At 39.4% G+C, this 26,464-nt stretch overlaps 1 protein-coding gene across 1 annotated transcript in view; it reads left to right on the forward strand.

Annotated features, from left to right (window-relative positions):
- The window catches only part of tshz2 (teashirt zinc finger homeobox 2), a 553,028-nt gene that overhangs the window by 510,472 nt on the left and 16,092 nt on the right, over positions 1 to 26,464 (forward strand). The gene's annotated exons all lie outside the window — the stretch shown is intronic.

The following is a 26,464-nucleotide window of genomic DNA, read 5'->3' on the forward strand; positions in this document are numbered from 1 at the left end:
CACCTATTGTCTATTAAAGAATTGTTGGCAAAGATTTTTTCTGTGTCATATAATGATCCACTGCACAGTTACTGCAATAAGACCCTTTGCCGTTTTCAATCCCTTCCTCTTCCTCCCACCACAACCACCTCTGAACCATCATGCAGGGTTACAGCGATAAAGTAATTCAGCATGGAAACAGGCCTATTGGGACGTCCTATCCATGCCAACCGTGGACTGCACCAAGCTTGTCCATTTGCCCACATTTGGTCTGTCTCCCTCTAAACCCCTCCTAATCATGTACTTATCCAAATGTTTTTAAATGATTTTTTGTACTTGTTCCAACCACTTCCTCTGGCAGTTCATTCCATATACACACCACCCTCTTTGAGAAGAAGTTGTCCTCAGATCCTTATGATACCTTTCACCTTTATCCAATGCTCGCTTAGTTTTATTTTCCCTTCCCTGGGAGAAAAAGACTATGTGTGTTCACCCTGTCTATATCCCTCGTGATTTCAGACGCCTCTATAAAGTTATGAATCAATCTCCTGAATTCTATAGCCTGACCAACCTTTTCCTGTATCTCAGGCCATCCTGGCAGCATCCTTCAAAAACTGACAGCGTGGAGAGCAGAGAAGTGGCGGCTTGAAAATTGCACCTAAGGTTGAGCAGCCTGCTTGTGGAGATGCAACAAATGCAGGCAGATTTTGGAAAATATTAATGAGCCCCACTGGCCTTAATTTGGTCCTGAAACTCCTAGTTGAAATGCTGTGCATTACCTAGGCTGGGCTTGGAAATGAATTCAGTAAACATAATTAACATGCAATGAGGAGAAGTTCGTCTGAGCTCTCTAACACTGATTACAAGTGAGCTAACCAGCAGCCAAAATTCTGGCCTGAATTTAATGTTGTGCACTATAGGAAAATTTCACACCAACAGTTGCTGAGTTTTTAATCTAGCTTGGAATTGGACCGCTACATTTAGTTATTCGTGTCACTGCATTAGTCACGTGGATAGAGACAACCAACTACTGTAATCCAATTTGTAATAAAAAATCTTCAGTTGATTATAATACACAACATGTGCAAAATTAATCCTCGAGCTCTACGAATCCAATCCAGGCAATTAAGTCTTAATTGCACTTATATTTCTTATTTGTTGATTTGTTGTTTCAAGTTTCTGTCATATCACAGAAGGTTTTGGAAAGGTTCAGTTTTAGAGCTGGTAAACACTAGTTTTTTTGGTAGGTGAATTCTCAGGCCATGGCTGTTCTTATCAGTAAATTAGTCGAATGTAGATTTAAACTTTGTCAGGCCCTGTGCTCTGAGGTATGAGCTGATACAGCCCACAAAGATGCAAAGCCTGTCATAATGAAGGATGGAACCTGTCAATTGGCATTTAACCAAATTTTAATTACTGCAATTTAATTTGTGTCTGCATTTGAGAGGTAAATAATGTTACATTGTTTATGAAGCTGTGGTAGGGGAATGAATGGAAAATGTTTCTTCAGTATTTTATTGATAGGTCTGCCATCCAATCTGTCTATATGATTTTTCACTGACAGGCATTAGAATTACGAGAATTTTCAACCTACCGTACTAAAACTTGGCTGTTATTTCTGAAACAACCATAAATCAGTGGAAATTAAATTCAGACTGTTCTTAGCTCTCCAAAACTTCCTTTAGATGGGGGAGAGGGGAAAATTGAAATTAAGCAAAAATACTTTCCAATTCTGAACTCTTCATGCTGTTGCAATGTTGTGCTTCCCAGCCTTATCAAGAATGTGAAGTCTGATAAGCTACAATTTGAAAATATAATGAAGCTTCTTAATTTGCAAGCATAAAATGTAATGATGTGAATAGTACTTTCATTTTGATCACCTGCTTACCACGAGGTAAAAATATTTCAGGATTTCTGTGACTTACTTGCTGAAAATATTTATACTAATAACAAAATAACATGTATTTTTAAAAGCATTGTATAGTATAATCTCTGTTCACACAAAACGTACTTAGATCAGTGAATTCTAGTATCCATTTTGGAGTAAGCATGGATCATTTATTTTCCATGCAGTTTTGCTGTCTTTTGTCTGTGTGTTTTATGCAGATTCCGATGTTTTATTCTGCTATTGCCCATCATCATCTAATCCTGCAATTAGGGCATCAAACTCCTTTTGTCATTCTATATAAGCTTAAGCATCACAGTAGATGAACTGCCATTTACAGACAGGAGGGTTCAGACAAGCCCAGCATTTGAAATATGTTCCTCTTTGCTAATAACACAGTTCTTGTTAGTTTTGCCTTGGGAAGGTCATTGGTACCCAAGGGATTTAGTGTTCCCTCCAACACTTAGTCAAACTCTACCCTAAGGCAAGAATTTGATGTCATGATAGATCACATCTCCTTGGGAAGCTTCATAATAGAACAAGGCACAAACAAGATGAAATATGGCACCTCGGCATCTAATTAACAAAATCCCTCTCTTACTGCTATCTCTCCTGTTCATCGTATTTCAATTTATTTCCTTTCTTTACACTTTTTTTAGGCTTATTTACAGATAGGAATCGTGTCTATTTTTTTCTCTGGTTGATAGTTAATGGCAGTCACTTCTTTAATTGCACCTTTTTAACTCTCTGAGAACCAACTGCTGCATATACAACCTCCCTGCCCCAGTCAGGATAGTGTGATCTCCAGGTGAGTTTCCTTTATTGCGTCACTGCATCACTGTCTTTCACCAGTGGATCAAACAAATTAATAAAGACCTGTACAATTCTATAATTCAGCCATTAACTTAACCTCCTGATGTGAACACAGGATTTATCGGGAAAAATGGAAAGTTTATTTTGTGAAATACAAAAGATTAGCTGATAGCCTGGCTCATTCTGCCCTCCAAATAATTCCCTCCTCCAGCATTTTTTGATTCCTCCCCTATCATTGTCTCTCTAATCATCAGAATCAGGTTTAATATCGCCGGCGTATGTTGTGAAATTTGTTGTTTCTTCTCCCCAACCGACCTAATCCACCAACTGGGGCGAGTGCAGAGATTTATCCGGTTGGTGTTTGGGATGGAATATTTCTGTATGTTCCATTACAAATATTCCTTATCCAAACAGTGGCTATGCTGTGATTGCTTTCCTTAGAGTGGAGGAGGCTAGCAAGGGTCCTGACAGAGGAGCACAGGATTAGTGAGTGCTTAGATACAGTGGATAATGAGAAAGCTTTCCCCTATAATGGCGACATCTGAAGTGAGAAAGCTCAGGTTTAAGATGAGGAGTAAGGTGGTCACAGGAGATCTGAAGATTATTTTTTTTCATCTAGCTAGTGTTTGTAATCTATAACTCACCTCCTGAGAAGTTGGTGGAGGTTGGCACTCTCATTGCATTTGGATGAGCACCTGAATCCTCAATGCTTAATAGATATACAACATAAGGAATCAGAAAATGAATAGGCCATCAATCAATCAATCGTGTCCCATCGTTGAATATCAGTGCTGGTCGTCAATCCCAATCAGTGTCAATTCCACATAGCCCCTAATTACTCAATGTTAATCTTTCTTCACCTTAAATACATCTAATGATTTTGTCTCCACCATCCTTGAGGCAGAGAACTCCAAATATTCACTACCGTTCAAGAGAATGTATTTCTACACACTTCAATTTTAAATGACTGGACCCATATTTAAGACCAGAAGACCATAAAACATGGGTGCAGAGTTAGGCCATTTGGCCCATCGAATCTGTTCTGCCATTCCATCATTGATTTATTAAACCGCTCAACCCCATTGTCATGCCTTCTCCCTATAACCTTTCATGCCCTGACTAATCAAGAATCTATCAACGTCCACTTTAAATATATTTAATGACTGGGCCCCCACAGCCGTCCAGGGTAATGAATTCCACAGATTCACCACCCTCTTGCTAAAGAAATTCTGTCTTATCTCTGCTCCAAATGGATGACCCTCTATTCTGTGCCCTCTGGTCCTAGACTACCCCACTATAGGAAACATGATCTCCACATCTACTCTACCTCAGCCTTTCAATATTCAATAGGTTTCAATAACATCGCCCCTCATTCCTCCAAACTCCAGCAAATATAGCCCTAGAAATATCAAATGCTCCATATACATTCACCCTTTCATTCCTGGAATCGTACTTGTGCACCACCTCTGAACCCTCTCCAATGACAGCATGTTTTCTGAGATAAGGGGCCCAAAATTGCCTCACTAGTGCCTAATACAGACTCAGCATTATATCCTTGCTTTGATATTCTAGTCCTCTTGAAATTGATCCTAATATTGTATTCGCCTTCCTCAGAACCGATTCAACCTGCAAATTAATCCTGCACATGGACTCCCAAGTCCCTTTGCACCTCAGATTTTTGAATTTTCTCCCTGGTTAGAAAATAATCTCTGCCTTAATTACTTATTCCAAAGTGCATTACCACACACTTCCCTACACTATATTCCATCTGCCACTTCTTTGCCCATTCTCCCAATCTTGCTGTCCTTTTGAAGACTAGCTGATTTCTCAATATTACCTGCATGTCCACCTACCTTTGTATCATCTGCAAACTTGGCCAGAATGCAAACATGAGGAAATCTGCAAATGCTGGAATTTTAAGCAACACACATAAAAGTTGCTAGTGAATGCAGCAGGCCAGACAGCATCTCTAGGAAGAGGTATGGTCGACGTTTCGGGTCGAGACCCTACGTCAGGACTAACTGAAAGAAGAGCTAGTAAGAGATTTGAAAGTGGGAGGGGGAGGGGGAGATCCAAAATGATAGGAGAAGACAGGAGGGGGAGGGATGGAGCCAAGAGCTGGACAGTTGATTGGCAGAAGGGATATGAGAGGATCATGGGACAGGAGGCCCAGGGAGAAAGAAAAGGGGGAGGGGGGAAAAACAGAGGTTGGGCAAGGGGTATAGTGAGGAGGACAGAGGGAGAAAAAGGAGAGAGAGAAAAAGAATGTGTGTATATAAATAAATAACAGATGGGGTATGAGGGGGAGGTGGGGCATTAGCGGAAGTTTGAGAAGTCAATGTTCATGCCATCAGGTTGGAGGCTACCCAGACGGAATATAAGGTGTTGTTCCTCCAACCTGAGTGTGGCTTCATCTTTACAGTAGAGGAGGCCGTGGATAGACATATCAGAATGGGAATGGGACGTGGAATTAAAATGTGTGGCCACTGGGAGATCTTGCTTTCTCTGCCGGACAGAGCATAGGTGTTCAGCGAAACGATCTCCCAGTCTGCGTCAGGTCTCGCCAATATGTAGAAGGCCACATCGGGAGCACCGGACGCAGTATATCACCCCAGCTGACTCACAGGTGAAGTGTCGCCTCACCTGGAAGGACTGTCTGGGGCCCTGAATGGTAGTGAGGGAGGAAGTGTAAGGGCATGTGTAGCACTTGTTCCGCTTACAAGGATAAGTGCCAGGAGGGAGATCGGTGGGGAGGGATGGGGGGGGAACAAATGGACAAGGGAGTCGCGTAGGGTGCGATCCCTGCGGAAAGCGGGGGGGGGGGGGAGAGAAAGATGTGCTTAGTGGTGGGATAGTGGTGCGTTCACCAGCAACTTTTATGTGTGTTGGCCAGAATGCCATCAATTGTGTCATGCAAATTGTTGACATATGACATGAAAAGAAGTGGTCGCAATACCAGTCCCTGCAGAATACCACAAGTCACCGGCAGCCAACCAGAGAGGCCCCTTTATTCCCACACTTTGCCTCCTACCAGTCAGCCAATCTTCTGTCCATGCTAGCATCTTTCCTGTAATATAATGGGCTCTTATCTTCTTTAGCAGCCTCACATGCAGCACTTTGTCAAAGGGCTTCTGAAAATCCAGGTAAACGATATCCACTAGCTCACCTTTGTCTATGCTGCTTGTTATTTCTACAAAGAATTCCAATAGATTTGTCAGGCAAGATTTCTCCTTAAGGAAACCATGCTAACTTTGGCCTACTTTATCATGCACTTCCAAGTATCCCGAAACCTTATCCTTAATAATGGACTCCAACAGCTTCCCAACCACAGAAGTCAGGTTAACTGGTCTATAGTTTCATCTCTTCTGTCTCATTTCATTCTTTAAGAGTAGAGTCGTATTTGCAACTTTCCAGTCCTCTGCAACTGTTCCAAAATCTAGTGATCCTTGAAAGAGCATTACTAATACCTCCATAATCTCTTCAGCTACCTCTTTCAGAACTCTTGTGTGTAGCCTATCTGGTCCAGGTGACTTACCTACCTTCAGACCTTTCAGTTTCTCAAGCATTTTCTTAGTAAAGCAACTACATTCAATTCTGCCTCCCACACTTTTGAAATTCTGGCATACTGCTAGTGTTTTCCACAGTGAAAACTAATGCAAAATACTTATTAAGCTTGTTTGCCATTTCTTTGTCCTCCATTGCTACCTCTCCAGTGTCATTTTCCAGCAGTCCAATATCCACTCTCACGTCTCCTTTACACATTATATATATGAAAGAAAAACTTTGGTATGCCTTGTTTTATCATTAGCTAGCTTGCCTTAATAATTTCATTTCTTCTGCCTCACTTAATAATTCAGCTTTTCTCTTTTTAAGGCTTCTTTGGAGGCCTTCTGTTGGTTTTTAAAAGCTTCCCAATCCTCTAACTTCCCGCTATATTATACACCCTCTCTTTTCCTTTTATGCTTCTTTGACTTCCTGGATTTGATTTAATGTTGTAGACTGATATCTACATGTACCTGTCTTAGTGACTCTCCTACCACAACTGACCACTTTCCCTTTACAATTTCCTAATTTGCCCCCATACTTCACACCAGATTTTTCATTTAGTGTTTAATTTCATTATAATCTTTAAAATGTATCTATTTTGTCTGACTGCCCTTTGATCCTCAGATAACAAGGCATACCAAGGAGTTGAAGCAAGTGGCTGATGTACTAAATGAGTACTTTGATATTTACTGAGGAGGTGGTTTTGGAGGATAGTGAAAACTGAGTTAGGCATATTAATGTGCTGGGACATTTTGAGATTAAGGAAGAGGTGGTGCTGGATGATCTGAAAAACCATGAGGTGAATAAGTCCCCGGGGTCAGACATATGCACTCAGTGCCACTTTATTAGGTACCTCTTGTACCTAATAAAGTGACCACTGAGTGTATATTCATGGTCTTCTGCTGTTGTAGCTCATTCATTTCAAGGTAGACATTTTGTATAAATTAGCATCAAGATCAGCACAACATCGTGAGATGAATAGCCTGTCCAGTGCTGTTCTACATTCTATGTATGCTCTTTCTAGTGTAAGTTATGTGATAAAACCATGTCCATAAACCTGCCAGTCACAGAGCACTCCTGCCAATGAACCTGTGATATAAGTCATTGGTTCCATTTGAGGATCTCTCCTGGTGAAGACCAATATGCCCCTTGGAGTGTCCCTATTGCATTACTGTGTCCAGACCTTGTGCACTCTTTTCCCCATGTAGATAGAATAAAGTGACACTTTAGATCCTTGTGCAGTAATGAGACCCTCTCCAATAATATTTCAGGGCTTAGAGTGGGAAAAAAAATGTCATTCCTGATTAAATTGAAATCGAGAACGCTACCGTGTGGAGAAGTGAATTTGCACCTCAAGAAAACTATGGCAGAATGACTATTTGAGCTTTCAAATGTAAGAATGATTCTATATTTAACCTTGTTGGTTAACTCTTCACTCTCTGATTTCTAAGATAATTCACTAGTTTGATACAGCCAAGTCCTTTCTCAGCAATATTAATTCATACGCAGTTCTAGCCCCACAGGAAGAAAGATTCAAACCTTCAGTAAAAGGAAAATATGTTTTACCATAGTGATCAAAAAAACTAACAGATGCTGGAAATCTGAAATAAAACAGAAAATGCTGGAACTACTCAGCAGGTCAGGCACCATCTATGGAGACAGAGAAATACAATTAATGTCTCAGGGACAGTGGCATCAGTTGGACCCATCCTGATGCAGGGTGACTGACCTAAAATATGAACCCTGTTTCTCTCTCCACAGATGTCTCCAGCACAGCTAAGGATTCCAACACATGTTTTTATTTCCCATTTCCTACAGTTCCTTCCCAGCGTGTCGCACCAGACAGTCAGCCATTCTTGTTTGGCGCGTGTTGTCAGGATTGGTCTCCTTTCGGATTAACCAGGTCACGATACGAACGTTCCTGACTTGACCCTTGTTTTTTTTTATGAGGCCGAGTGGCTAGCTCGACGCTCATGGATGGAAAGCGTGCTCGGGGGGTGGCCGGACTTGGATTTGAACTCAGGAGCCTTCGCTCCGAAGTCTGGCACTGATGCCACTACGCCACCAGCCTGCCAACAGTTTCCTACAGTTGAAAATTTCATACACCGTAAATATAGTTTGGTGTCCTCATCTGAATCGGATTGTGAGAGATGTTGCTGGAGCAAAGTGCAAATTTAACTTAGCTTTGCTCCCTGCTATAGGTAATTTGGCAGGGTTGGGTGCAGAACAGTGTCTCTTGAGGAACTCAAAGGGCTGAGCAGCATCTATGGGTGGAGAGGAATTGGCATTTCAGGGCAAAACCTTGCATTAGGATTCTGTTTTTTTCTTTTAGTTATATGAAGTCAGTTACCATGCCTCACACCGTAGGTGAGGGCTCTGCTCAGCGGGTCTTCATTTTAAGACTGGGCCTCAGATTAATCATGAAGCCTTGCTAATGTGTGACTGACTTGCGCCATCTGCAGGACCTGCTCTGACAAGCAAAACCTGCTCCAGTGCCATTGGACCTAGCTTGCTTTGGAAACCTAGGCACATGAACATGTCATGCATGGAAGACTCAGAAAGAAAATGCAAATTGTGTTGTCACAAATTGCCAAATTTCCAATAAATCCTGTTGTATGGGGCACTAGCAGCAGAATTTCAAGGCCAGTAATACTGAAATCCTGCAGTGTGAAGGCATGTTCCCTATTTTCCATTGTAACTCCAGTGAAAACCAACAGACAGCACAGAGAAATCATGTGAATGGCCTTTTCCAGGTATGTCTGCTGTTGCTCTGGGGTCTGCACTGATCTGTTGCTGAGGGCAAATTGGAAAATGGAGGGAATCCTTGTGGAGTTACTGGGCCATGCCAGTCTTCTCATGAAAGTGGCATGAAACCTTTGATAATCACTGATTTTCATAAACAATTCAGCAATTCATCCCTGAGTCCTCTGGACCTCAAAGACAGTAAAACATCAATTCAACTGTTACGGTGGATTCATGGCATTTTTTTTTGTGTGCAGTAACAGTCTCCAGCTAGAACCTGCTGATTCAAGAACTGTAAAATACTTCAATAGGCTTGTGATCTTTTAATTCAAATTTCAGCTGATACCATGTGACAAATTAGCAGATGGGGAGATGTGAAAGCATTTAAGAACAGCTGCAGGTACTGAGCCATATCAGAACAGAGTAAGCCCCACCGTAGCTGATAGTAGAAAAACATGAAACTGACCACATACTAAGCTATTGAAATTCTGTTTATATTCGTGGATTAGGAGGCAAACAAATGGTAGAGCCATGGGAGCAAATTGCAAGTAGCCCTTCTGACGGTCTGCTTTGATTTATGAGACGCACATTCTCTACAGTATTGCTGTAGGGAATGGGAGGTTTTTTTTCCTCTGTAAAATGAAGGAAAACACAACAGTTTTGCTTGCTACAAGTTGAAACTTGATCAAGAACGTGATTGTTTTTTTGTCCACCATTAGAACAATCCCCGACTTTGCACTAAGGGGAATGTGCTGCTGTACCGAGTGGTGTGGAACACATCTTTCAGATCTGACTTTTGCAAAGTTGTTATCCACATAGGAAACACTCAAGAAGTGCAGGCCCCACAGCTGGAGCAAGCTTCTGAACTAGTTGGAGTCAGCCTGGCCCAATGCATCCACAGCAGAATATCCAGCTAGGTTCACCTTTAGTTCACTTTTCAGTTTTTAATCCCTTCACCTCCCTCTGCTATTGATCCTGTACACCAACCCTCTCAACTTCAAGATGTTCCTCCTTGTGATTCTAACCACATCCTGCAATTGCCTCTCTACCTGACCTTTACCCCCCAATCATGTTCCCAATTGATCTCTGCAGCGACCATGGCCTGAATTTATTTTATTCGCTTTGGATGTTTCTCCGACCCTTCACTGCCCTCCTCTCTTTGCCCCATGATTCACTCTAATCCCTGCTCCACCTTGTAACCTACAGTTCAACTGCCAACTGGCCTTTGTTTATTAAAAAAAAACTTTTTTTGGGCAGAATACTGTTTCAGTCTTCTTTGTTATAAAATTGTTTTAATTCTCTTCATGTTACACAGGAAAAACATGCATTCTGCATGTGTGTGTTGCCTTGGATTTCTAGCATCCGCAAACTTTCTCGTGTTTGCCTTCTGCACAAGTTTTCTTATGAGATAACTTGTTTTTTTTTTAATTTTAAGTTCCCCAGAATGTGGTGAATGAAATGCTGTAGTCTACCAGATTTAGAGCAGCAGTGGACTGCTCAGTTTAGTTGTCCTCAGAGGTACCTACCAGAAATGAGCACATTTCTTCCACATAAATTTGAAATCAGGAGTGTTAGACGTTATTTGGCAACCCCCTGCAATTTTAGGGTTTTAGCAGGTGAGGATGTACATGGAGGGTAGTTATTACTTAGGAAATTTTTGGAGTTGAAGGAATGAGAATGTTGTTGCTGAAAAAAAGATGACTGCTTCTTTTAAAAGAAATGTAAGTTAGATTGTAATGCAGAACTTTTGGTTTAAATTTGTTCAGTTGGATTACCAGAATTTAGAATTTCAAAAAATTCCATAGTTTTAGGCCTATGCATTATGATGCCACAGTTGATATTTATAACTATATAACAATTACAGCATGGAAACAGGCCAACTCGGCCCTTCTAGTTCATGCTGAACGCTACTCTCACCTAGTCCCACCGACTGCACACAGCCCATAACCCTCCATTCCTTTCCTGTCCATATATCTATCCAATTTTACTTTAAATTACAATATCGAACCTGCCTCTACCACTTTTACTGGAAGCTCATTCCACACAGCTACCACTCTCTGAGTAAAGAAGTTCCCCTTCGTGTTATCCCTAAACTTTTGCCCCTAACTCTCAACTCATGTCCTCTTGTTTGAATCTCCCCTACTCTCAATGGAAAAAGCCTATCCACATCAACTCTATCTATCCCCCTCATAATTTTAAATGCCTCTATCAAGTCCCCCCTCAACCTTCTGCGCTCCAAAGAATAAAGACCCAACTTGTTCAACCTTTCTCTGTAACTTAGGTGCTGAAACCCAGGTAATATTCTAGTAAATCATCTCTGTACTCTCCCCATTTTGTTGACATCTTTCCTATAATTCGGTGACCAGAACTGTACACAATACTCCAAATTTGGCCTTACCAATGCCTTGTACAATTTTAACATTACATTCCAACTCCTGTACTCAATGCTCTGATTTATAAAGGCCAACATACCAAAAGCTTTCTTCACCACCCTATCCACATGAGACTCTACCTTCAGGGAACTATGCACCATTATTCCTAGATCCCTCTGTTCTACTACATTCTTCAATGCCCTACCATTTACCATTTATGTCCTATTTTGATTGGTCCTACCAAAATGTAGCACCTCACACTTATCAGCATTAAACTCCATCTGCCATCTTTCAGCCCACTCTTCTAACTGGCCTAAATCTCTCTGCAAGCTTTGAAAGCCTACTTCATTATCCACAACTCCACCTATCTTAGTATCATCTGCATACTTACTAATCCAATTTACCACCCCATCATCCAGATCATTAATGTATATGACAAACAACATAGACCCAGTACAGATCCCTGAGGCACACCACTAGTCACCGGCCTCCAACCTGACAAACAGTTATCCACCACTACTCTCTGCCGTCTCCCATCTAGCCACTGTTGAATCCATTTTACTACTTCAATGTTAATACCTAACGATTGAACCTTCCTAACCAACCTTCTGTGTGGAACCTTGTCAAAGGCCTTACTGAAGTCCATATAGAGAACATCCACTGCTTTACCCTCGTCAACTTTCCTAGTAACCTCTTCAAAAAATTCAATAAGATTTGAGTCACTTAATAGCTGCAATACCATTGTAAATGTCTTTGAAAACTACACACCAGTCAATTCAGAGGTATAGTCATTTCTCTGGATGTGGTCCAAATCCCTGAAATCAAACTGGGGAATGGGTTGTGGAAAGGTGTGTTTCGAACAGTGCAGGTCACGCAGATTCAGTTTCCATTCCAATAATTTGCATCACATGAGTTGCTGAAAAGAGTGGAGGATAAAGGACTTAACCTGTAAGGGGAACTAGCCACAAGGTCATCTCAACTGCTCTTCTGTTTCTTCTAGCAAACTGTTAGAAAGGAGCACTATCAGAGGTCTGAGAGTAGGTTACCAGCCACCCTGCAAGAATACCAAGGGTGTGTTATTCAGGTAACAAAGCAGGAAAGAGAGATCAAAATAATTATCCCTGATTAAAACTAAAATATGTAGTTTTAATTCATTGGTTTTGACAATTTTATCCCTAGCTATACCCTTTTTATCACTCCTTCAGTATTCTTTTCAAGAGGCTTTGAAATTGTTTTATTTTTCAGTTTACGCTGACATTTTCAGGTCCCTATATTCTCTTATCTGATTTGTATTATGCTTTGAAAATGTTCCAGAAGGTTCTCTGACATTTTTTTTAATTGGGGATAGGGTGGGTGGTAATCATTATTTCCCTAGGCTTTATTTTTAATTTTCTGTGTGTACATAAGCCAGAATCAATAAAAATGTTACTTTTATTTAGTGTCTCTCTCACTACTGCCAGCACCTCCTTCCCCATAGATTTCTTGGTCATATTCAAGATTCAAATTGAAGAAAAATACTTCCATCTTTGCTTCAAACATGGGAAAATCTGCAGGCGCTGGAACTCCAAGGCAACACACACAGAATGCTGGAGGAACTCAGCAGGTGAGGTAGCATCTAAGGAAAAGAGTAAACAGTTGATGTTCCGGGCCAAGACCCTTCACCAGGACTCGGCCCAAAGGTCACAACCTAAAACATCGATTGTTTACTTTTTTCCATAGATGCTGCCTGACCTGCTGAGTTCCTCCAGCGTTTTGCATGTGTTACTTTCCATATCTGTTTGTTTGTTTTGTGATACCAGTATTATCATGTTGAGATAGACCAAGGTAGATATATACAAAAGGAGAAACAGATTGCTGCTTAAATTGTGAAGTAAATCATCCTACCCTATGACACATAAAATGAATTAAGGATCCATATCCATCTAGGAGCTATCCATAATTGTCAGCAGAGACAATACAGTGGATTCTAGTTAATTGGGCTATTAGTTAATCGGGCAGCCACTTATTTGGGACAACTCTTTAAAAACAAACACTAATCAAAAAAAACAGGACTCCTTTAGTTTATTTGGGACACTATGCTACTTATTTGGGACAGGAGACTTGCTGAACAGTCTCTAACTAATGTCAGTCACATGCACTTGCATGGCTGTCCTTTGAGCAAACGGTTTTTAGATAGCACCACTTTTGTGTGTTTGCCTTCAAAAAGTAGCGATATTTGTCGTTGATAGTTGGTGAGAAATATGTAGTAAGAAAATCCAGAATTTTTTTTTTTCACTGCAGTTTCAATCATTCAGCCAGAAACAACTGGAGTGAAAATGAAATGATTTCACTACTTCAACAAGTTAGGAACTACAGAGAATTTGAAGGTATCAACAATTATCTTGAATATTACAATAAAAATGAAAATTTGGAGGATGCAGTTATCAGCAGCGTTGTGTGAAGGCCATCCATGATCTGCACTAGGTGGCTGCGCTGATTTTGTTCATGTACAGTCAAAAGAATGTGACGTGGATGAATTCCTCCATTGATAAGTATTAGGAAATATTACACAACTTTATAGTACTGTAGTAATATTGGTAGTGTTCTAATTTATTCAGTATTTCATTTAAATACATACTTTTTTACTCATCATCCCTGAAGAAGATGGCAGAGTTTGTGATCACAACGTTAGTTATTATTGATACCTGTACCCAGCTGCAAGCTAGTGAAAAAGAATTTATTTGTCAGTTTTTTTTATATACCTTTTTAACTATTTCCATGAAACTTCAGCTAATTGGGACAGCTGCTTAACTGGGACAAAATTTACTGGTCCCAATTAATTGGAATCCACTGTATTTTTTTTCATTTCCTTACAAGTTTTAAGAAAATTGTTTAAAAATCTATGAAGCATTCTTCCTCCACTCCTATGTAGTTTTGCAATATGGAAAACGTATGTGCTTCCAACCTTGCTAGTTGAAAGAACATTTTGGGTGCTTAATTACAGTGCAACAGGAGCTTTGAAGTTTCATTGGTCTAGAAGTTAGAGCCAGACTATTAGTGATTAAAAGAGTATCAAACAATAGAATCAAAAATTATATGTTTTCATTGTTAAAGCACAAGTCAGCAGTAAGAATGCTATCAAATGGTGAGCTTCTCACTGCACAGATAGTATGAAGTGAGTGCCTAGTCTAACTTCTCTACTACAGAACAGCTCTATGTAGTTTTTAAATTGTGGTATTCTGATATATAAAGATATAGAATCATACAATGTAAAAGGAACAATTTGGTCCATTGTACCCTAACAATTGTTTCAAAGCATTCTTTGAAAGTGATTTTCAATTAGTCCCCTTTCTCTGTTGTCTTGTGTTTATTTAATACCCAGTTGAAAAATTGTTGGATCTGTTTCTACTACCCCCTTTCAGGCAATGCCTTTCAGATCACTACAACTCATTACCTTTAATAACAAACTCTTCCCGGTCTTTCGTTCCATTTTTTTTGTTTGTTTGCGGAAATGCAAAGGCCATCTTCCTACGTTGCATCGCAGTGGGAGAATCAGGAAGTCCACTATGAGGGGAAGTTCAGGTTACTCGAAGTCAATAGACAATAGACAATAGGTGCAGAAGTAGACCATTCAGCCCTTCGACCCTGCACCGCCATTCTGAGATCATGGCTGATCATCTACTATCAATACCCGGTTCCTGCCTTGTCCCCATAACCCTTGATTCCCCTATCCATAAGATACCTATCTAGCTCCTTCTTGAAAGCATCCGGAGAATTGGCCTCCGCTGCCTTCTGAGGCAGCGCGTTCCACACCTCCACAATTCTCTGGGAGAAGAAGTTCCTCCTCAACTCTGTCCTAAATGACCTACCCCTTATTCTTAAACCATGCCCTCTGGTACTGGACTCTCCCAGCATCTGGAACATATTTCCTGCCTCTATCTTGTCCAATCCCTTAATAATCTTATATGTCTCAATCAGATCCCCCCTCAATCTCTTTAATTCCAACATATACAAGCCCAGTCTCTCTAACCTCTCTGCGTAAGACAGTCCGGACATCCCAGGAATTAACCTAGTGAACCTACGCTGCACCTCCTCCACAATCAGTATGTCCTTCCTTAACCCTGGAGACCAAAACTGCATACAATACTCCAGGTGTGGTCTCACCAGGGCCCTGTACAAATGCAAAAGGATTTCCTTGCTCTTGTACTCCATTCCCTTTGTAATAAAAGCCAACATTCCATTAGCCTTCTTCACTGCCTGCTGCACTTGCTCATTCACCTTCAGAGACTGATGAACAAGTACTCCTAGATCTCTTTGTATTTCTCCCTTACCTGACTCCACACCGTTCAGATAATAATCTGCCTTCCTGTTCTTGCTCCCAAAGTGAATAACCTCACACTTATTCACATTAAACGCCATCTGCCAAGTTTCTGCTCACTCACCCAGCCTATCCAAGTCACCTTGAATTCTCCTAACATCCTCATCACATGTCACACTGCCACCCAGCTTAGTATCATCAGCAAACTTGCTGATGTTATTCACAATGCCTTCCTCTAAGTCATTGACGTAAATCGTAAACAGCTGTGGCCCCAATACCGAGCCCTGTGGCACCCCACTAGTCACGACCTGCCATTCCGAGAAACACCCATTCACTGCTACCCTTTGCTTTCTATCTGCCAACCAGTTTTCTATCCATGTCAATATCCTCCCCCCAATGCCATGAGCTCTGATTTTACCCACCAATCTCCTATGTGGTACCTTATCGAATGCCTTCTGAAAGTCAAGGTACACCACATCCACTAGATCTCCCGCGTCTATCTTCCTGGTTACATCCTCGAAAAACTCCAATAGATTAGTCAAGCATCATTTGCCCTTGGTAAATTCATGCTGGCTCGGCCCAATCCTATCACTGCTATCAAGATATGCCGCTATTTCATCTTTAACAATGGACTCTAGCATCTTCCCCACTACTGATGTTAGGCTAACAGGGCGATAGTTCTCTGTTTTCTCCCTCCCTCCTTTCTTAAAAAGTGGGATAACATTAGCCATTCGCCAATCCTCAGGAACTGATCCTGAATCTAAGGAACATTGGAAAATGATCACCAATGCATCTGCAATTTCCAGAGCCACCTCCTTTAGTGCCCTAGGATGCAGACCATCTGGACCTAGGGATTTGTTAGCCTTCAGTCCCATCAGTCTACTCATCACTGTTTCCTTCCTAATGTCAATCTGTTTCAGTTCCTCTGTTACCCTATGTCCTTGGCCCATCCATACATCTGGGAGATTGCTTGTGTCTCCCCTAGTGAAGACAGATCCAAAGTACTTACTAAATTCGTCTGCCATTTCTCTGTTTCCCATTACAATTTCTCCTAATTCATTCTTCAAGGGCCCAACATAGTTCTTAATTATCTTCCTTCTCTTCACATACCTAAAAAAACTTTTGCTATCCCCCTTTATATTTCTAGCTAGCTTGCGTTCATACCTCATTTTTTCTCCCCGTATTGCCTTTTTAGTTAAGTTCTGTTGCTCCTTAAAAATTTCCCAATCATCCGTCTTCCCACTCACCTTAGCTCTGTTATACTTCTTTTTTAATGCTATGCTATCTCTGACTTCCTTTGTCAACCACTGTGGCACTTTCCCCCCTTTGAATCCTTCCTTCTCCAGGGGATGAACTGATTTTGCACCTTGTGCATTATTCCCAAGAATACCTGCCATTGCTGTTCCACTGTCTTTTCTGCTAGGATATCCGACCAGTCAACTTTGGCCAGCTCCTCCCTCATGGCTCCATAATCTCCTTTGTTCAACTGCAATACTGACACTTCTGATCTGCCCTTGTCCCTCTCAACTTGCAGATAAAAACTTATCATATTATGGTCACTACCTCCTAATGGCTCCTTTACTTCAAGATCACTTATCAAATCCTGTTCATTGCACAACACTAAATCCAGAATAGCCTTATCCCTGGTCGGCTCTCGTACAAGCTGCTCCAAAAATGCATCCCATAGGCACTCTACAAACTCCCTATCCTGGGGTCCAGTACCAATGTGATTTTCCCAGTTCACCTGCATGTTGAAATCCCCCATAACTACTGCGACATTTCCTTTGCTACATGCCATTGTTAACTCCCTATTCAACTTGCACCCAATATCCATGCTACTGTTTGGGGGCCTGTAGATAACACCTATTAGGGTCTTTTTGCCCTTACTGTTCCTCAGTTCTATCCCTGGCAATGGGGTGCTGTGACCAAGCTACCTCTCTCCCAGCGAAGGCTATAGGAGTCAACAGACTGAAAATGGGAGGATAATTTATATCCAAAGGAAATTCATGATCTATAAAGGAAAGAAGGGTTTTGAATTTTTAAAAATGATTCAGCTCAGAAAGGGTTAAAGTGAGCATACCATCAATTGGAAAGAAGCAGGGGCAATGTGAATATGGTAGACACCCAGAAAGAAATTATCTGTTACCAGTCTAAAATGGTGGCTAAAATTTGTATATGTATCAATTGCAGTGAACTTGAGACTTAAAAATCTACTCTGCATGCAAGAGTTTTCAGATAAAGATCACAAAGTCTCCTTCACTGTTACAGAGAAAAAGGCTGATTTCAACTCTGATACCATCAACTCCCTGCTTGTTAATAGTCCAACTACTTGCACCCATTAAATCATGAATGGCTGTATCATCCTTGACTCAAGAGGGGTGAGTGAGCCCTTAGCAAATAGATTTAGTCATCCAGCTTTAATAGTTTCAGCAAGATGAGCGAAGCTGCTGATTGGCTAAACATAGATGATTACATCAGGAAAAGCTATTAGTAATTAATGAAATGCTGGCAGTAATTGGGAAAGTGTAAGGGGCCTGTAATGGAAGTCATCCATTCTACACATCCCTCATAGACATGGAACAATCCCTCACTATCCTTATGATCTCACATGCTTATCCATGCAAATCTATCTGACAGCAAGGTACATCTCTGTCTCCTTAATTGGACAGAATGGAGTTGTTTATGGATACTGCAGACATTTAGGCCTCAGTAGGGGGTTACTCAAAAAACTCGTTAGCAAAAGCCATCCTAACAATCCAGACAGATCCCTTCCCCAGAGCTCCTAGTGTCCAGCGAAATGGTGTTTCAATCAGACATTAATTTCTAGAACAGAGGAGAATATCTCCAGCAGGCAGGAAGCCCAATCAATGGCCTTGATTTACAACTTTTCATATCCCTGCTCTTTATCAACACTGAGAGGTTTTATATAATTTGAACCTCGTAATGTTCCCATGTGAGAAATGGGTTATGAATCATGCAGTGCAATAAACTATCTTATGTGCACTGGGACAGTGTGTGATGTAGTGGAAAAATGTATTCAGTACAGTGTAATCCCAAGCCCCATCATTTAAAGAGACAGTAATATCTTTTAGTGACCTACTGTAATTCAGAGTTATCAAAATTCAAATCTATGCAGCATACCTTTTTAGCCCTCAGTTTCCAATATTTATGAGATGCAGTAATGATATAATTTTGTGCTCATTGTGGTGGGAAACAGCCTTTCACAAACAATGCTAGTTAAATATTCCCAGGTCAGTTAGACCCAGAGCCAGTTCTAGATAAAAGTCGGTGCCCAATCATGCCAGTTGATAACAAATGACTGTGTGGAGTTAAGTACAGGTGTGGTCTGTGTTAACGCAGGGTGTGCATCTGCAGTGCTTTATAGGGTTCTGGCACCTTGTCACTTTGAACAGTTTTGTTCTTGATGAGTGCTGTGTCATCAAGGTTTGATTCCAGCATAAAGGTTTCTGAACACTACATCCATGGCATCAGTTAGCAAGCTAAGTGATCCTTACTGACGAGATGCCAGAATCTATACCTCTTTCAGTACCAGCACTGAGAACAGCTGTTGAGAGCAGATAAATTCTCAATGGCTGTTCTCAATAGAGATTGCATTCAAATCAGAAAGACTGAAAAGATTGTTTAATCTTCCACACTGACTGCTCATTCTTTTTTTTTCGTTTATATTCCAGTGTTCCTTGCTGGCTGCTTGTTTACTCCTCCCTTTTTTGTTGATCTTCACTGCTTTTTCACTTTTTATCATTTTACCTATTTCCTCTGGCTTCCTTGTATCATTAGTTTTTTTCTTCTCTTCCTCTTACGTTTTTCCTTAATTTCTTGTTTCGGCTATCTTCTCCCTGTTTTTTTTAATATTTAAATGCCATCATTTGAAAATTGCTATTCTCATATATAAAAGAAAACACAAAAAAAGCTGGTTGTGATCAGCTAGGGAAAGAAATGATCCTGTTTTGGATATCATCTTTCATCAAAGCTCCCAGTGGATTCTGTTTATATTTCATGTTTCCAGTTTTTTTTTGTTCTGTGTGTCCCAAATGTATTCAAATGAAACTTGTCTGTCAGCTATTTTTACAAAGTATCTAATCCATTTATTTTAAAGGAGTTCATTTATTTTTAAGGCTTGGCATAACAACTAAAGAAGCAGAGGAATTTCACTCCGCAAATGCATGCACATCCGTACTGGTATCAGGCAGCACAATTCTGTCCATTTATCTCCGGAATCTCATCATGCTCTGCTTTATTTTCAAGCTATCCTCCTTGCCCTTAAATCCATCTTCCCATATTTGTGCCAGTGCTCTGTCCATTTGCTACTTTTCCTACCAGCTCTTTTCAATATTTTAATCATTTGCCAGTCTTTGTTAACAGCAAATTAGAAGTGCTTGTTTTTTTCACATTCAGTTAGAAAATAATTTTGCTGGTTGTGGCAGGTGCAGTGCTGTATTCATATAAATGAAGTCAATGAGTTGTTAATCAGATAACATAAATATAAATGTAAATAAGCAAACTGATTTAAGCCAGTGCTGAATTACACACCACCTGCAGCATGCAGTGATACAGACTTAAGGCAAGGATGCTGAGAATTAAGTACTTGTGCGATCATTATATTTATTTTTACTTTCTATTTATTTTATATCTCCAGTGCTAACGCTATTTGTATTATGAATTACCCAGATAGTGTTATTAACATATCATACATAATCAAATCTTCTACATAGTCATTATGTTGAATTTTATTCTACTCTAGGATAAAATATATATTTCTATCTCAAAAGGTGAGATCTCAATTTGAAATAGAACAGACAATGTGGAAAGTTGCCGGTTATTCAAAATCAATAAACACTGCACATACTGAGCAATTTAAGGAGTAGCAACTTGTCAAGGAAATTCCAGCTGTTCGACTTGCAGCAACTCCTCTGACCTGCTTCAGTATGCACATTCCGTGGTGTAACATTTTTCACTGCTGTAGAAGGACTGCTGCTTGGTTTTACAACACATTCCGGTTCATCTTATTTCTTTGTCTCTCCTTAAGAAGGTCAGTGAGCACCCATGATTAAAATCTCCAGTGTTTGATAGACATTAGCTTCCTAGCAATAGTCTCGCTTGCTGAAATCTTAACCAGAGAAAAAAAATCAAATATCACTGAAATATTTGTGCAGGAACAATTGTTGTAACAATTTATTGCATAATTTCCATAATAACGGTATGCAGTTTGTTCCAGCATAACCAGACTAAATTGAATGCTGCTATAATTACCCTAGCACACACACCCAAAAGATATCACATTGGTCCCGTATCCGGTAGCAAGTAACTCATTTACTGTACTTGTTTATAGTTCTTCTTTAATTTAACTTTCTCTTATTTTGTGGACATTCATTTATTTCTTTTTCTCCTTCCTACATTTTGGAAGTAGGCCTTGTTTGCTCTGCTATTAGTAGAGCAGAAGGACATAATTCTGATTAATTAAACAGTCTGGAGTACATTGACGAAGCAGAGCAACAGACACCGAGTGAATGGGAACTGAGCTGAGAGAGAGCTTAACAAAATTACTGAACTCCTGTCTTACTCAAGTACGTAAGGAGACATGCTACACTTGGGAACAAGAAAATCCTAAGCAATTTTTAGCTAGTACTGAAATGTGGACTGAAATATTATCAAATCTGGATTTGACTATATTTTCTATTTGTAAATTTCAGTGGTGTTAATTTTGTTTCTACTTCCCATGAAGCGAAAATCCTAGGAAAGAAGAGAACAAAATTTAGCTAGAAGTCAGCAGTTAATATTTTCATCACAATTAAAAGTTGCCATTTCTTGTCAGCTATTGTGCACAGATAGATGGTAATTTTGAAGTTAGGCCTCTATTAATTATTGTTAAATCAATATAGTCTTGTAGAAATACAAAACATTGATTGATACAATTTTATTTACTAAATATAGGATGTAGTTACAGTAATAACATTGATAATAAATCAAGTTTTCAATATTCTGGAGACATGCAGAACCTCAATGTTCCCCTAAACTTTTGGTATTGAATGTTAAAGAGTGAACTATATGAAATGGTTCTGTGTAGGTTTAAATGTACTACAAAGTCACAGAATGTTGAAATCTTTATCATGGTTTTTATATTGAAATTCTTCACAGTTACTTTATCTTAAACATTGAAAATAGAGGAACTCTCTCAGGTATACATTAAATAATAATAATAATAATAATAATGAATGCCTTGGTTCAGAGATTGTTGTCAGCACAAAAGACCTCCTGGGCTTCAGTAAAATTGCCACAGTATGTTTTCTGAGCACCTAGCCAGAACCAAAAGCTTTTGTTACCGTGCTTTCATGTTACCCATAGACACTATCCGTTTGTCTAAGTTATGTAGTGATTGTCTTTCTATTTCAAATACAATATTTGAAGACCACAAATTTTGTACTAATTGGATTGCCTTTTTTTTACCTGTATATTTGTATCATTTATAGTTACAAGATCTGGATTTGCTGATTCGGGTAGGAGGTGCCTTGTGATATAAATATGACAGAGGCAATATGCAATGGTTTTGCTTAATTGATGTTTCACTGACCTTTCTAGAGCCCAGTGTAAATATGATGCAGATCAGTTTTATTGTTATAATTTCTCTGACTCATTGTGTTTTTTAAAAAAATCAATATTTATTGCATCTGCTATTCTCCAAAGGTATTTTTGCAGATTGATCAATACCAGCAGTGGTACTGGTAAATGCTGTTGTATATGTGTTGATAGGACCGATCTATTTATCATATTATGTGTTGTGTTCTGTGTTTTTCATAAACTGATTTTTTACGCGTTCTATAAAATACAAGTCAGCGGAATTAGATCTTTTCCGTTCCAGAATCTAATAACATTGGGTAAAGCATAGATATTAAAAATAAACATTTGTTGAGACTAGTGTCCTTTTATTAGCCTAATATGAAATGAATAGTTTTACAGGATATTTCAGATTATCATTTTCCCTTAACATAAAAGTCCGTTGCTTTTTTTTTCGAAGTTGAAGTATTTATCTTAAAAGCTGCTTTCTTTCCTGCGTAATTTTTAGTTTCCAGCACAGATCATACTGTATATTCATCATATAAGTACACTACTTTGATTTAAAAATAACACTCAAAAAATTAAAGGAGCAAACTGAAAATGGAAACAAATATTATTTTTGAGAGAAAGTCAAACTTTATAAGGGCATCAGATGGAATTGTTAGGTTAGTTGAAGAGGGAATGTTCTGCTTTCACATTAATCACACAGTGTTACAATTAACATTTAACAAGTTTAAGAGTTTTGTCCATTTCTAATTATTTGGGCTATGAAAAATGGTGTAAAAACTGCTGGCCAAGAAGATTTACTGAGCCAAGCTGTTCAAGAGAACTGAATTACCATCAGCAGAGATACAGTCGTTAACCTGGGAGTTCTTTAGCCATCATGTTATTTTAACCATGTGTGTTAATTTAGTGCTGTCAGGCTCAGTAATCTTATAAACCGGTTCTCCAATCAACTGTACTGATCATTTAACCATTTTCAATTTAGATAATGTTATGTAAAAGCAAGGTATCTTTTAAAATATTTTAATTCTTGATTAATAAAATGCCATATTGCTAAATTTTTTTCTCTTTCTGTTGCCCTTCCTCCATCTTTCCTTCCACTGCATCGTAATTGGGTTCTGAGCAACACAAAGGACCACACAACAAACCATAAATGAAAATATTTTGAAATTAGTTGGAAAGATTTTCATCTCCAAGATTCATGTTTATTATTATCAATTGTGCCTTGAGTTTTTTAACTAGTAATAAATTCTGAAGAGCATTTCATTGCAGGGGTGGGTGGAGGGTTGTCCACATTGTGTAAATCATTCCCATGCCAGTCTAGCAATTTAATTCACAAAACAAATTATTCCTCCTAGCAGCCACATCTTCTCTGGCTTGTGCAACCTATACACAAATGAAAGCCCAGCACGATTTCTACAGGCAGTAATTCATGAAATTTGTAATTTGTGAGGAATCAAAGATCCTATCTTATAACTTAAGAATCCTTATTAACATGGATCATAATTTTAGTTAGAGCAGTTAAAGTTACATATCATTGTTGCTGAAGATATTCTTTGAAATTATGGATAATCTGATGACTAATAAATCCATAAGAGGGGTCAGGAGACATGTGTAAACAAATAGATGGAATGGGAAGTAGAACATGCTGCTATGAAGTACAATTGAGGCAAGATAGAAAAAGTTTTTTAAGCATATACAGAAGCAAGAAATGGAAGCACCTGCTAAAATGGAGTGGAAACATTAGGCAAACATTGGCCATTTGGCCTGTCTGTTCTGGAGGCTCTATATAACTCAGTATGATTAATATGTATTTTATCATATATTGTTCTATCTTATGATGAATAATTTTGTTTGGCAGTGAAAATTGAAGGGAGAACATGGTCTAGCACTAAAAACATTGGTGCTGTTCTCTAGATTCTGCAATGCAATATTTTTAAGTAAATCACCTCAGATAACTTAATATTCCTTCAGTAGAAGAAGAAGAAATTTCAGTTAAGATTTTGAAGTGACCTTAAACCAATGGCTTTATTATTGTGTCAAAATGACATTCCAAAAGGTTGAAGAGTAATGGTCACTCAAACTGAAGGATTGCATTGATTTGTTGAAAAAAATTATATAATTTTATTATATATTATAAAATATATTAATCTATACATTAACTGATAAATGACAGATGAGATGTTGGTGGGCTGAGTTAGTAAGTTTGCTGTTGACAGGAAAATAAGTTATAAATAGTGAGGAATGCTGTCGGTGGATACAGAGGAATATAAATCAGTTGAATAATTGGCCAGCGTGATGGTAGATGAAATTTAATTCAGATAGGTGTGAGGGAATATCCTTTAAAACATCAAGTATATAAATGGCAGGGACCTTAGGAGAGTAGATGTGCACAGATACAGTAACTTGAGGTGCAAGTTTGTAGTTTTCTGAATATGGTGACACAGGTGGATAGTGCAGTGAAGAAAGCATTTTACATTCTCGATTTATTAAGCTAAAGTGTTGAGTATAAAAGTTGGGATGTCATTTTACAGCTGCACTTTTTGAGTGTTTTGTACATTTCTGGTCACCACACAATGGAAAGAATGAAAAAGCTTTAGAAACGATGCAGAAGAGATTCACTAGTATACAGCCTAGAATGGAGGACTTTCATTATAAGGAGAGATTGGATAGATCGGGTTTGTTCCCACTGGGGCGCAGGAGGCTGACCTTTCTGAGGTTTATTTGATTATGAAAGGCATAGATCAGGTTGATAGATTCTTTTTTTCAGGATAATAGAATCTAAGCCTAGATGTTTAAGGTGCAAGGGGGGAAATTCAAAAGGGATCCAAGAGACAAGTTTTTCACATACAGGATGATGGTCGTATAACTACCAGCAGAGGTGGTAGAGACAGATAAAATTACAGCATTTATAAGGCATTAGGACCAGTACTTTGATGGGAAAGGGGTAGAAAGATCCAAGCCTTATGCAGGCAAGTAGGATCAGTATAAATAAATATCAGGGTCACAAATAAATATCAGAGTTTGGCAGAAGGGTCCATTTCAATGCTGAACAGCTTTGCGACTCTGGCTGTATGACTGTATGACATTAAATCATTGCATTTCAAGAATATTCTTCTGGAAGTATATTATATAGATGCATGAAAGGAGCAGACCCCAGGATATTAGTTTGGGTTCCTTTAATAAATAACAATTGGATAATTAACAGCGTTTTCTGTCTCAGTTGTGCAGAATAAGGTAACAGTCTTGGAGAGGAGTCGAGTTGAGCCCCCATTTCTTTGTCACCTTAAAGGCAATGTAAATGGAATCAGTATTAAATATGCAATATTAGAACACTGTTAAATTCGTTTTCCTAAGTATTATTTTCTGCTCGAAGTACTGAGGCTGCAGGAGGGAGCAAGACCACTGGCATGGTGAGTAGATGAAGGGTTCCCATATAGTTTTACTCAGAAATATTTTAAGGAATTGCAAACAATAGCAGGGTTATTTTTCTCTAGAAATGTTGTGGCGTAGTCATGAACAGGCTCTGTTCAAAGTGGTGTCTGCAAAGAAAGTATGCCAATGGCCAAATCTTCTCTTTCTATTGCAATAAAATTTTAATTGCAACCAATGGCAATTAAAATTCAAGATGGCACCAGTGACCAACGAAAACATCCTGCAGACAGCTCACAAAGCTACATCTATTTCTACTTCAACTTCTTCCTCCTTTAAGTATGATTCTTCTCCTGAATTGCGAACAACTGCAGCCTATAATTTCCATTTTGTTGATGTGTTTTTGGTTAATTGAGCAATCTAGCGTTTTTGCTATTTGCTAGGGAACTCAGCAAGGTTGGGAGTGGAGTGTGCGATCATCGTGTCTTAATTGCAGAACATGAGCTCATGGTCGGCTCCATCACTCCTTGCCAGTTAAAGCACCAAGCAAGATTGAAATGGACGATGTCGAGAGCGAAAGAGAAATGGGTGGTCAGCGCCATCTGTCTGCGTGTGACCAGTCTCCATCTCACTGCTACCGGAAGAGGGTACAGGTTCAATCTCGGCAGCGTGGCTCATGACTGTGGAACTTTTTCAGGGAACTTTGTGGTTTGATGTTTAACATCCACAGCACTGAAGGTGCTCCACAATTGTGGACTCATTTTTGGAGGACCCTAGGGTTCATGTTCCATGTGTTTCTGGTTACTCTTTTTTGCTATTTGCGCAATTTGATCAAGGCGCTTCAATTTGGAACTGGCTCCATGGCTGAGGCCTGCAATCATT

Source organism: Mobula birostris, chromosome 2, assembly GCF_030028105.1.
Source record: "Mobula birostris isolate sMobBir1 chromosome 2, sMobBir1.hap1, whole genome shotgun sequence".
In the NCBI taxonomy this organism is placed as follows: Eukaryota; Metazoa; Chordata; class Chondrichthyes; order Myliobatiformes; family Myliobatidae; genus Mobula; species Mobula birostris.